General features: G+C 42.4%; 1 pseudogene; it reads right to left on the bottom strand.

Moving 5' to 3' along the window:
• Positions 1-372: 372 nt before the first annotated feature.
• On the bottom strand, positions 373-2,062 carry LOC127549241 (nuclear pore complex protein Nup50-like; annotated as a pseudogene).
• Between the last annotated feature and the right edge of the window lie 6,022 nt (positions 2,063-8,084).

The raw sequence follows: 8,084 nt of genomic DNA, 5'->3' as shown, positions 1-8,084 counted from the left end.
TCTGAGAGGTAAACTACCCTTTGTTCTTCTAATTCATTATAATACTACTCTATGTCTAAATTATAAATCCATTTCAATCTTATCTTAGTACTGGGTGTTAGGTGTGGGTCAATGCATAGTTTTTGCTACACTAATTTTCCATTTTCCTGGCAGTTTTTGTTAAATAGTTAGTTATCCCAAAAGTTGGATAAGTTGTCAAACACTGGATAACTCTATACATTGACTATTTTGTCCTGTGTACCTAGCCTATTCTAGTGATCCGCTACTCATTTTCTTAGCCAGTACCAAATGGTTTGGATGACCACTGCTTTGTAATATAGTATTAGGTCTGGTACAGCTGGGCCACCTTTACTTACATTTTTTTCCCCTTAATCCCTTGAAATTCTTGACCTTTACTTTTTTTTTTTTTTCAGTTAAAGCTTTTTATTGGCCATAGTAATTTTCCTCCATACAATACCTTTCAGAATACCTGTACGTTCTTAGAATGTCAAAGTAGAAAGTTAAGAATAAAAGGAAAAAGTTTAAGGGAAAAAAGCATCAACTTGGCAAACGAGTCTCTGCACCTGCGAGCACCTTCACACTTCCTTCTTCTCTGGCAGGATTTTGTGCAGTTCGTCGGTGTCCTCGGTGGTCCTGACCCGGATGAGATGGGGACAGTGCCGCTCTTCTCGTTGATGGGAGGGTTGGGGACACAGACGAAGAGCACGTTGTTCTTGCCAGTTCGGGAGCAGGTCATGTTGAGCGGAACCAGGACATTCAGGAGTATGTTACCTAAACTGGTGTCAGCTCGAACCAGAAGTTGGGTCTTCTGATTGGCGGCAGGTTTCACGTGCAGTGTGCCCACACCCTTCTCTTTGAACTCATCTTTTTTGTAAAAGAGTTTGCACTTCTTAGAGTAAAAAGCATCCTCCTCTTTGACTTCTGTCACGATCACTTTGGTGGGGCTCCTCACTCTCTTCCTCTTCAGCACCTTTGCTGTCGCCAGCAGTTGCATCCGTGTGACCCTCTGGCATTTTGGGGAGAAGGAGGAGACGGGGCTCGCCTGAGTTACGTCTTTGCCAAAAATGCCTGCGTTTCCCGGAGAGAAGGAGAAGTTTGCCATTGGGCCAAAGCCCAGGGGGCCCAGGGCTGAGCTGTCGACATTCCGGCCAAAGTGAAAGGAGGCGGAAGATGCCGCCGCCAGGGCCCGGGCCAGTTTCTTCTCCACCGACGCTTCGGTCCACTTCTCCGCTGCCCCTCAGCTTTGTCTGGGTGAAACAGAAAGGGGGAGTCTTGGGCTTTCTGAGACGGCCCCAGGACAGCGGGCCCAGGCACACTCCCGAACGGCTGCCCGCCGGCTTCTCTCTCTGAGCTGCCGTCGCTGCTGTTGCCGGGCATCTGCTCGATGCTTGTGAGGTATCTCTCGTAGTCTTTGAAGATGGGCGTCAGGTCGCAGAGGGGGTTGGTGTCCACCTGCTTGACGATCCAGTCACGCACAGAGCAGTTTAAGGTGGCGAGCTGTTGGTGGTAGGCACTGGCGCTACAGGCCTTGCCCTGGGCGCTGTGGCTGGAGGATGAGGAAGACTGCTGGCTGTCCCCGTTGGTCTTGAGGTCAGTGGCCTTCTTGTCTGCCCCCAAGGAAGCCGTCGGGCCATTGATTGTGCCACGGCCAAAGGCCACCTTCTTTTCTACTGTGGCCTTGGCGAGGGCCAGTGTGGGCACAGAAGCCATGCTGCTGCCATTGGACAGGCCTTCCAGAGTCTTGATGCTGGTGCCGTTGCCGAAGCCAGAGAGCCCTCCTCCTCCTCCTGGAGGTAAGACCAAGCCTTTGAACTCTTTAAAAGCTCCTCCGCTTTCACATGTGGGGACCGCGGCCCTGCGCTTGGCCTTCTTGATGGCTCTGTTCTTCAAGACTTCCTCGCTCGCCACCGAGAACATGCCCACCTCCTCTGCGTCATCCTCCTGGTCCCAGTTCTGGTCTGTCAGCTCCTTCTCCACGATCCTCTTGGCCATGGTTTTGTACCTGCTAGACGGCTCCTCGTCTCTCCCCGGGCCTGGCTGCGCAACATCGCCCCGGGCACCTCTGCCTTCGCCTCAGCCCGAGAAGGCGGTGTGTTCGCATCTAGTGCGGGGCTGGGTAGGGCGGCCCGGGGAAAGGGGGGCAGTATTCACTGAGCTCCGGCGCGGGGGTGGGGCATGAGAGACTGACCTTTACTTCTTTCAGATGAACTTTGTTATTATTTTTTTAGCTCTGTAATTTCTTCAGAGTTTGATTGACACAATAAGTAGACTGATTTAGGTAGTATGCTCATTTTTATTACATTATGCAGAGGTCCATTGTAAAAGAATTTATGAACCCAAAGACTGGCATTGGAAAGTCAGCCTTTTCTATGCAGGAAGAGAGACTGAATTCCATGATGGCAAGGTCCTGACAGAAAAGTAAAGTTTCTAGTGGAGGAGTCCTGGCAGAGAGGTGAATAACAGTTTTCCTTGGGGTCTCTGGGAGCAGCCTTCCTTTTAGTCAGAATAATCACCACAAGAACAGCCAGGTTTTAAAGTTCAAATCCTTTATTGTCTCTTTTCTCAGCACTGGGCAGCTTTCTTAGAAGCCTTCTGGAGTCTTGGTTTCATTGGAGAAAATGAAGGGGGAGAGTCTGCCACCAGAAGCCTGACCAAATGAATCTCTCTCCTTGGTTCTGAGAGCCTGAGCTCCCACTGGCAGTCCTTTGTCTTCTCTGCCTCTGTATGAACCTAGGTGAGGGTCCTAGCTTATATGCTGTACACTGAGTATAAACCAATCATTATATCAGTAGGAAACCATTATTTGTTGTAAGATTAAATCAATCATACTGAATTTATAGAACTATTAAGCACCATATTAAACTAGATAACCATTGTCTCATCAATTCCACTTAGTACCTTGTAAGAATCCTTTGTTTCAAGTTCAGAGTTCCAGTCCAGAATACCATATCAGCGGGCAGAGGGTTGCAGCTTATGCCAAGGGGAGAGAGAGGTTCCTTGACATGGCATATTAGGTCCTCTGCAAAAAAAGAGTTTAAAATCGCCATTTTTTAAAGGAAATCTGAGACAGATGGTTCAACCTAATGAGATTCCCTCAAAGCTGTCACTGCCCCCAGGCCTAGATGTGAGACCACTTACTGGGAGTGGTTTTGAGCCAGCTAAATGAGATTACTTCAATTTGTTCCACCAAGATAAACCACTTTATCTTTATGCCCTAGGTTGGGATATTTTGCAGAGGCAGGATTCAAGGAATCTCTCCTCCAAGGTGCTTCTCAAGTACTCTCATGGCTCACCCCCAAATTCAGAGAGAGGAAGAGAGTTTCAGGGCTCCCCTTATCAAGGAGGCAGGCACAGTAGAGACCATCATGAAATAATCATGAAAGAACACAACCTTTCTAGGAAAACAGACCTTCAAGTGCCTTTCACTGAAATGGGTAAGGTTGTTTTCGAATTTGAACTTATGCTCTGTTTATCTTACTCTTCTTCTGACAGTTTCTCAAAGAAATTGGTCTATGTATCTCAAGGTCCTGCAACTCCTACTATTGTTGGACCCCCAAAGGAGCAACAGCCAATGCTCTTACTAACAGAGGTCACACCTAACCATGGGAGGCTTTTATTATAAGCCTCTCTGAAAACCAAGAGGAGAGGAGAGTCCCTCCCTTGTTTTCCTCTATATATTCTTGTAATTGAAGCTGGGGACAGAGAAGTTTAATTTATTCCCTTCCTATTTAGGAAGGAATCTCAACAGTGCCTTCTCTTAGGGTGTAGTGGTCAAGAAACCACTGAACATGAGTTACAGAAGCATCCAAGTTCCCACAAAACTTTTTGTCTGAATGTTTTTCATAGCTATGTTCTAAGTAGTGAGTGACTGCCCTCCTGCTAATTTGGAGGAAGAAGGGAGGGAATTGTTAAGTTAGCCGCAGTTAGCAGCCTGCTCCTGTGAGCTACAATGAGACCTTTCACTATGTAGGCCCATTGGAGTGGTGATATAGAAACTATTCTTTCTATTGGGTCTCAGTTTGTCTCATCACCCAGGCTCTTAGTGGAAAGTGCTTTCTCCCTTTTCCTTCTCTCATTATGCTATTTAAAAAGAGATATATGTGCCCGTGCTCACCAGGTGAATTGCCCATAGTTGGGAAGAACAGTGAGGAAATAATGAATTTTTTATCATTATGGTTGACAAAAGCTTTCGTTTTCTTTAGAAGTGTTTGCTCAGCCTGGCTTTTAGGATGTGAAATAAGTAAGTACTGTGAAATGTAGATATACTTGATGGTAATACAAACACATTCTCCATTTTTAGGGCATAACTTTTTTTAGTAAACAAATAAGTATGGACTTTTAAGTATTGCCAGTAGACTTAATCAATTTCTTTTTTGTTGGGGGCAGTAGCCAGCATTCCAGTGATAGAAATACTTATAAAGGAAAAAAAAATCGAATTTCCTCTTTGGAACATCCTGGGCCTTCTTTTTTGCCACTATTACTCTGCTGTGTCTAAAATGCCCCCACACTCATAGGATCTAAGGCTTAAAAAGACCTTTAGGAATATATATTCATCCTGAGGTGCAATCCAGTCCCTTCTGTCATTATTCACTAATTTTTTCTTATACCAGCAAGTACAAGAATCAAGAATGCCATAAATGGCTCTTCATGTTAAAAAGACTCCCTCTATATAAGAAAAGGCCAGTTTCCTCACTCCATCATCTTAGTCCCAGAGTGACTGCTTGTGAGACTTCTATAAGGGTACTTCACAAGATTTATTCTATTTCACTTTTGGTGAATGCCTTTGACTCAATACCTGCTTGTGATGTAGTATGATTTTGTGGTCCCATTTTTTGGGGGGGGAGAGGGGAGCAACTTCTGTTCTAACAATAAGTCAGTAAATCCTAAATCTTCTGGCTTTAGAGTCTGCCTCAGGGAACTCCCAGGCCCAATCTGTCTGATTCTGAAGAGACCTCTCCTCAATCAGGCTTCTGGCCTCAGGATAAGTTCATAGATCAAACTCCTGAAGCAATAATGAATAGACCAATCGTCAGTTCATTGCTGACTGAGAGATAGATAATCTGTTGGTCAGTGCTAACCAGTTTCCAAAGTTGATTGAGGGCTATACCAAAAAGTTAGCTAATTGAAATGAAAATAACATCTTTACAGATTTTCTAAATTTTGAGAGCAAAATATCTTAGCAAATTCTTCAAATTTTGAAAGCAATGATTAAGAAGTTTGGCAATTAATGATTTTAAGATTGAAAGAAAAATTCTATGAACTTTAGTTCCTATAATTGACAGTGATTGCAAGACATACCTGAAAGCACAAGGGGTTAAGCTAATGAGTATAAAAATAAAACATCTGAGAGAAACAAAATGCAAAGGAATAGAAGTCGGATTATTTGCAGGATTTATCTTTTTTTTAAACCCTCAAATATTTGCTTAGCTATGCAGTCAGGATCAATTTCAGGGACACTACTTTTTGCCATATTGTCTGCTGAAACAGTTAGCTGAGATATATCTCAAATATATTTCTCCATTTATTCTATTATTTGAAGCCATGTCACATTGATGGTATCATTCTCTTATTTATATGGAGTTACACATGCATGAATGAATCTATAATCACAAGCTAACTGTAATTGAGTTTCCAAATTGTTTTACTTAGTTCTTTTTTTAACTCATTATCTATATTAATTTGTTCTTTAAGAGCTTATGATACATTTTTTTTTTTTTTTTGCTATTTGATCTGTGAGTTGAGCAGTCTGAACAGATTCTGTAAAAGGTGTACCTTAAACAGCAAGTGATGTATTAATTGCTCTAGCTGCTAGAATTAAAAGTGAATAATCCAACAAATCTCTTTTTCCTACTTCTATTGTTTTCCAACTTTTTTTTTTTTTTTTTTTTATGTTATCACAAGTCTGTTCACCTGCTGACCTGTACCAATTGTGATTAATCTCAGTAGGTGTCATCACATAGGATGGGTGTTTAATAATAAGAACCAAGGTAATAAATCAGAAGTAAGACACTGAGGTAGAATACAATTGTAACATTTTACAATATATCCTTCTAACACATTCATGATTTGGATTCCAGTGCCATTCCTTTAAACAATATCTGTATTTAGAAACATCTGTGGATATTCTAAACACGTTGTATAGTGTATATATATCTGAGAGGTCTGAAATACTGTAGCGCCCCAAATCTGAGATGTGAAAATTTGTGTCCTAATACATTGTAACAGGAGTCCCAAGTCCCAAATACATTGTAACGGGAGACCCCATCCAGACAGTGGATAATCTGGAGTCTATTCAACAATCAGTTCCAGTTCCTCCCCAAACCAATGGGCTCCAAAGTCTTCTGGACTGCAACTATTTTCTACTGAGAATGGGTGTAGAGCTGAGTCACCTGCAGGGTCCCATCTTTTAATGGAGGGGATGGTAAACTGGAACTGATTGAAGCATCTAGTGGTTGATTCAGCTCTTTGAAGCTGGCCAATGCAGCTGTAACTGACCAAAATTGAGAATAAAAACCAAATCTAACAAATAGAGGTTAGGATCACCTGAGATAGAAAGACTAGTCCACAAGGACTGCTATAAGATCTAGAGAGACCAGTGTAGATTGGCCAGTAACTTCCCATGTAATGAAATGTATTTGTGTCACAGTATAGACAAATGTTAAAGATGTTTCAGCTTTAGTGGATAAATAATAAAATAAGTTAGGTCTTATGGACAATCATGTTAATTGTTCTTACATTATTTTAAAAACCTATAAGGACTTTATTTCACACAAAACATCTATATGTGTCTATTACATATAGATGACTAGGCCAAATACTCATTCATCAAATTATTTAGGACACAATGACTATATATTTTCAGACCGAAAACAAGAAGATATTATGCAATTGAATTTGTGTTGACCATTTGCTCCTATTGATAAGGTTTGGGGTTCCTGGAGGTCAGGGAACCAAATGAAGAGGTTTGGCTCCCCTTGATCCCCATTAGTCAGGAAATCAAATGAAGAGGTTTGGGATTGTGTCCCCCAAATGATGAAGTTCGGTGTAGGGTTCCCTTGATTCCCCTAGGATTCAGTGTTGAGCAGGGAGAACTCCTTTGGTTGGTGCAGAGGTTCTTTGTAAAGGAATTTATGAACCCAAAAAGCTAAACTGGCAAAAAGAAGTTTATTATTGGCATTGGGAAGTCAGCCTTTGCTAGAAAGACTGAATTCCTTGATGGCAGGTCCCAACAGAGGGATATAAAGTTTGAAGCAGAGAAATCCCAGCAGAAAGGTAAAGAGGGCATAGTCCTGTTAGGGAAATAGGAGATAAAGAGGGAGGAATGCTGAAAGAGAATGTCATTTCAGCAGGCAGAGGGTTGCAGCTCATGCCAAGGGGAGAGAGAGAATCCTAGGCATGACATGGCATAGCATGTCAGGTCCTCTGCAAGGAGTGAAGACCCAATTTGTAGTATTCTCTTCTTTTTCTAAAATATATGATGGTTCTCTCTGGGAGCAGGTTTCTTGGGGAGGTTTTCTGGAGGCAGCCTTAGTTTTGGTTCAAAGTAATAATCACCTTAAATGCAGCCAGCTGATAAAAGCTCAAATCTTTTATCGTCTCTTCCAAAATATCCCAGTTAGCTTTCTTTGGTTCTGAGAGCTCTCATTGCCAGTCCTCCACCTCTGCCTCCTGGCTTCTCAATCTCCCAATTGAATTCTGGCTCTATCAGTCTCGCAAACTGACTGACTTCTGGCTTTCAATCTCTTCAACTGACTCCTCCTCTGATTCTGCTCCTTTTATGCTCTTTTAGAGGTATAAACTCAAAGGTTGACTCCTCTTCTGAGAGTGGGATTATGGGAGGTATAACTTGTGAATCTCCCGGACTTATGAACTCTAATGTGTGAGCTAATGTGTGAAGTCTCAAAAGTGTAAACTTGAGTACTTAAGCATTGTTTCTATCAATTCCAGTGAGTTAACACCTTGTTTCAAGTTCTGGCTCATAACACCAATTGCCTCTTTTTATAATTAAAAACTTGACTAGAAGCTGGGGGCAGGGAACAGTTTGAGCTGCAATCAGAATAGAAAATCTTGGAACTGAATGGAAC

This window comes from Antechinus flavipes, chromosome 1 (assembly GCF_016432865.1).
Source record: "Antechinus flavipes isolate AdamAnt ecotype Samford, QLD, Australia chromosome 1, AdamAnt_v2, whole genome shotgun sequence".
Lineage (NCBI taxonomy): Eukaryota > Metazoa > Chordata > Mammalia > Dasyuromorphia > Dasyuridae > Antechinus > Antechinus flavipes.
This window is presented reverse-complemented; position numbering and strand designations above follow the sequence as displayed.